Below are 5,648 nucleotides of genomic sequence, written 5' to 3'. Positions count from 1 at the left end.
AAATTCAAATTGCAATATAATAAAACACAATATATAAGAAATAAAGGAAGCAATAAAAACCCAATTAAAAGCCATGCAACATCTATAACTACCCATTGCAATTGCTACAACAGGCAGAAAACTCATTAAGTGGTCCAGCAGGACCTGCAACAATTTCAAGTCGTCCGTGGGGCTAAATGTTTGGGAACCACTACTCTACTTCTTGTGTGCAACGAACAAGGACGGTTAAAATGTGTCCTTCAGACAAGTTATACTTTAAAAAAATACCAGTTTATCCTTCAAGAAAAGATGTCCTTTGACAATGCATGCGTTTAAGAATATAATCTATTACTACAGACCCTTTATTAGAGGCCGACAGAAAGTATTATTGAAGGGGGAAGGGGGAATAAGCCATGTTAGAAAAATATGTTTTGCTACATTGAGTTTAAATGTGATGTTCATTGAATTGTAAGGGGAATGTGTTTCTTCAGGACGCTCTAAAACATTATCCAATGATGAACATCAATTTGACATGCTGTCATTGTATGCTTCATGACTTGGATGAGGTCTGCAAGGCAACAAGTGTAAGGAGTAAAGGCAGGATCCCAAAAGGCTAAATGTCATAACATTTGTGTCAAGTAATTTCTGCATTAACATTGTTTTCTTGTTCAGGTTAGCTTTGACCACCCCCCCCCCCAATAGAATATGTTGTCTGTAATCCAACACAGGAGTGAGTGTCCTTAAACCCAATGGGTTCTATGCAGAATATGATGCAAATGTAGACATATCTAGTGCTTTTTTTGGGGGGGTATGCATACCCCTAAACGTTTTGTGAATCAATGCAGCGGTTCTCAACCTGTGGGTCCCCAGATGTTGTTGGACTACAACTCCCATTATCCCTGAGCTCAGGCCTTGCTAGCTAGGGGTGATGGGAGTTGTAGTTCAGCAACATCTGGGGACCCACAGGTTGAGAAAGGCTGATCAAATGGGAGAAGAAACTCTCTCAATATATATTTCTTCTCTAGCACAGTGAATCTTCAGTTTCGTTGCTACCCCCAATGGTGGCCTCAGTTCATGTCACAGTGTTTCCTGAGTCTAAGACAGTTGGAAGATGGATGGCGGCTAACAGATGGCGGCTAACAGAGGTTGAATCCTGACAAGACAGAAGTACTGTTTTTAGGGGACAGGGGGCGGGTGGGTGTGGAGGACACACTGGTCCTGAATGCAGTAACTGTGCCCCTGAAGCACCAGGTGCACAGCATGGGAGCCATTTTGGACTCACAGCTGTCTATGGAGGTGCAGGTCAATTCTGTCTCCAGGGCAGCTGTCTACCAGCTCCATCTGGTAAGCAGGCTGAGATCCTACCTGCCCACGGACTGTCTCACAAGAGTGGTGCATGCTCTGCTTATCTCTTGCTTGGACTACTGCAATGCGCTCTACGTAGGGTTACCTTTGAAGATGACCCGGAAACTTCAACTAATCCAGAATGCAGCAACTAGACTGGTGACTGGGAGCGGCCACCGAGATCACATAACACTGGTCCTGAAAGACCTACAATGGCTCCCAGTACGTTTCCAAGCACAATTCAAAGTGTTGGTGCTGACCTTTAAAGCCCTAAATGGCCTCAGCCCAGCATACCTGAAGGAGCGTCTCCAACCCCATCATTCAGCCCAGACACTGGGATCCAGCTAAGGGCCTTCTGGCTGTTCCCTCACTGCGAGGAGCGAAGTTACAGGGAACCAGACAGAGGGCCTTCTCGGAAGTGGCGCTCACCCTGTGTAAAGCCCTCCCATCAGATGTCAAGGAAATGAACAACTATCTGACTTTTAGAAGACATCTGAAGGCAGCCCTGTTTGGGGAAGTTCTTAATGACTCATGTTTTAATGTCTTTTTAATATTTTGTTGGAAGCTGCCCAGAGTGGCTGGGGAAACCCATCCAGATAGGCAGGGTATAAATAAAAAAATAAAAAATAATATCAGATGGAAGCAAGTTTTTAATGTGTGAAGTAGGAGTTGGAATCTAGCACAGTGGTTGGTTCGTTCTGTTGTTACCACCTCCAATCGCGGCTTCCTTTTCTTTCCTGGTGTAATGCATGTTCTTTGTACTTTTGTCCATTTACTGTATTTATTTTCCCCAATTTGAACTATAAAATGGTGATTTTCTTGAGTGAAAATGTGAGTACCCCTAAACATTTTTTTTCTTTTAGGAAAAAAAGCACTGAATGTATTTGTCTGGGAGTAAGACCCATTAAGGGACGCGGGTGGCGCTGTGGGTAAAACCTCAGCGCCTAGGACTTGCCAATCGCGTGGTCGGCGGTTGGAATCCCCGCGGCGGGGTGAGCTCCCGTCGTTCGTTCCCAGCTCCTGCCCACCTAGCAGTTCGAAAGTACAATTAAGTGCAAGTAGATAAATAGGTACCGCTTTATAGCGGGTAGGTAAACGGCGTTCCGTGTGCTGCTCTGGTGCCGGTTCGCCGGAGCAGCTTCGTCACGCTGGCCACGTGACCTGGAAGTGTCTGCTGACAGCGCTGGCTCCCGGCCTCTAGAGTGAGATGAGCGCACAACCCTAGAGTCTGTCAAGACTGGCCCGTACGGGCAGGGGTACCTTTACCTTTACCTTTAAGACCCATTGAACCCAGTGGGGCTTGCTTCTCAGTAGATATGCATAGTATTGCACAATTAGTTGTCTTTAGATCCTGTTGAGAATCAGTGGGGAAATCTAGTCACTTACAGAGCAATTCTAACTGCCCACTGGCTCTTTGGTGGGGCTGCTGTCCACCTGCACATTTGGCACATTTGGCAAGAGTACAGCTACACTGCCTTCACTCAGTTCAAACTTCCCACAGCTTGAGGGGTGTGTGTGGACTGCATCCCTAGTCAGTTTCAGTTAAATATAAGTTCCAGCTCCACCAACCTTCACTTGCATGGAGCATCTAGAACCCTAATCTTCCAGGGTTCTAAGCTGTACAATGACTCTCCACAAATGCAGGTGTGTACTTCAGAAGTTTGAGACTGATATGTGGGGCAGGTTGGCACACTTATTTCCACACTGTGTGAATTAGTTTTACTCACGAGTAGAATGTCTAAGGAGGGCTTCACTTCCCCTAGACTGGAGATCCGTAAACTTGAATTCCCCAAACATTTTGACAGCCTTAAGTTTGATCTGGAGAAACCAATGGACAAAATCTGTGTTCATCAAATACACATACGTGGTCCTTGCGCTATTGTTAACTTTTGATGGAAGACAAAATAGCCTTTGCTGTCAGTGTAATCTTGTAAGAATGGAAAAGCCGTCTACCATAAGTGGAAATCTATAGTGTGAAATCAGAGAGTTGGAAGTAATTGCTCTGTGACCAGAACACCTCCTAAGAGCAGACAAAATTATGAACATGGAACGGAACAAAGATTGGTGACAAAATTAAATGAAGAATTAAAGAAAAGGGGGGGGGGATGTGATTTTTCAGAAAAGTATGTGTTCCTTAAACTAAACAGTAAATCCTAACCTGGCATTTGCAAAATTCAATACATCATTGCTACAGTTGTATATGCAACCAAACTGAACTATATAATATCTAGTTCCTTCCTTCCTTTTTGCTCAGTTCTTTGAAGGAGCAGATTTACATAAAGTTTATTACTGTTTCCTCCTTCTCCCCCCAAAAAAATTCCTTCACACCAGCCCTCAAAATAGGATATATATATATATATATATAAATATTATTTTATATATATATATATATATATATATATATATATATATATATATAAAATATATATATAAATATAATATATATAATATGTATATTATACACAATATATATTATATATAATATTATATATATATATATATAATATAATATTATATAATATATAATATATATTATATATAATAATATATATATATAATATATAATATTTTACTGTGAAAGTCTCAACTTTTTCTCAAAGAAGGAATAGTAAAGCACCAGTCTCATGGAGCCCTCAGTCATAGCAAAGAGAATAATTTCATCAGGCTCAATCTTCTAGCGCCTGTAATGTTTCCTCTGGTTCTAATTCCATTTAAAACACAGGCTTACAGATGCACTAGAAGATTTGGGTTTCAGCCATAATAGAAATCAAGGTCCTTGAGTTAAGGTCCTACTGTACTTGCCACCCCTCTGAGAGGAGTTTACTAAAAATATAAAATAAAAGGCCGAAGGTAAATTGTACCAGGGCTGACAAACACTCAACATCTGGCTTTCGATGGCCCCCCTACTGTTTGTTTATTTCCCGCACAAACAGTTTGGCATACAAAATTATAGACAGGAGACCCCTGAGTAACTCTATTTTAAATCAATATCTGAGGCAGATGCTGATTTGTATTTGACGTGAAATGGGCCAAAGCATTCATATTGGCTAAAGCCATGGTCTGTTTGGTCTATGCCACTTGACTTTCAATTGTGTCGGTAACATATAACTTTTGGGGGGCACTCAGCGAATCCATTTTGTGCTTATCCTGAGAGATGCATGACATTGGCTGTGTTTAAACTTTTTAATCAAATCTAATGTCTCCCTGAAATTCCCTCCGTGCTTTGTTTTGCCTCATTGTGAACACAGAAAAGTAAATTCAGCTTTTCCCAGGTAGTTATCTTTCTACAAGTCTGATCATGTCGAGTCTCCTCTTATTATAATTTCCCATACTTTATCTTTGGCTCTCTGTTGCATAAAGATGCCCTGATTAGCGCAAGATTTATTGTGGCAACCTATGTGTGTCGAATATCAACAATATGGATAATGGGTAGGGGCTTTTTTGGTTGTTGCTCAAATTCCCACAACCGTTTACATTAACTCTGAGCCATTTCTTCCTAAATGGAACAATAAGGATCTGTGAAATTGCGCTGAGCCGTGATTGAATTCTCTCATAACGATGCTTTCGTTCAGCCACCTCCAACTGTGAATGAAAAGAATCCAAATCTAGAGTGAGATCTGACATCACATTTTTCAACTAACCGATGGCTCCTGGAATGAGCAAGTGAGAAGAGGGAAAGCAAACCGAAATACAATTTCCCCTGAAAAGAGACCTCAACTCTGAACTGAAGAAAAAGTTAAGTGCTAAGAAAATAATGGTCTTTGTTGCATTTGTTTTCTGGTGGGGAAAACTTTTCCCCAGAGGTCATGGATAAAAAAGAAAAGAAAAAGGAAGATAATATTGGTGAAATGCACGAATTCTAATGTTTGTCTTCCTCTCTATTGACCATCAGAGCATCATCATGACAGGAAGCAAAGTGGTGGCCATTTTGGATATTGTGATTAAAGAGAAAGGTTGATTGTTTCCTGACTCATCCTGCATTGAAACCGAGAGGCAAGGCTTTCAACAGCAAAACTCATGAGGCTTCACCTCAGTAAATACGATAAACTAATAAATAAATTCAGCCTGTGAATATGCAGCCTGAGAGTCTCATTTCATGTTTGGGAAATTTTGAGAGGCAATACGCCAATTACTGTATAGATAGGTCTAGAGGCAAGAGTTGGAGATGATGGATGTTACTCTTGCCATTGTGCATTCCAAGCAAACAAAGCCAGGTGTTTTGTGTGGTTTTTTTTAAAAAATCATTTTTATTTGACTTTACAATACGAAATTATTTTTTAAAAATCAAGTACATAAACATATACAGAGTTTCCCCCAAATCTCAG

General features: G+C 40.9%; 1 long non-coding RNA gene across 2 annotated transcripts; it reads left to right on the top strand.

Moving 5' to 3' along the window:
* The first annotated feature begins 2,927 nt into the window (after window positions 1–2,927).
* Window positions 2,928–5,401, top strand: LOC310761889. 2 transcript variants are annotated; one of them, XR_014547729.1, is made up of 3 exons: window positions 2,928–3,002; window positions 4,896–5,058; window positions 5,216–5,401. It is a non-coding gene; the product is annotated as an uncharacterized lncRNA (long non-coding RNA). The 2 variants fall into 2 exon arrangements; XR_014547730.1 differs by having other exon boundaries at window positions 2,935–3,006.
* Window positions 5,402–5,648: the final 247 nt, after the last annotated feature.

Source organism: Podarcis filfolensis (genome assembly GCF_964270895.1).
Source record: "Podarcis filfolensis genome assembly, chromosome: 4".
In the NCBI taxonomy this organism is placed as follows: domain Eukaryota; kingdom Metazoa; phylum Chordata; class Lepidosauria; order Squamata; family Lacertidae; genus Podarcis; species Podarcis filfolensis.
Note: the sequence above shows the minus strand (reverse complement) of the source record. Positions and strands in the feature narration are given on the sequence as shown.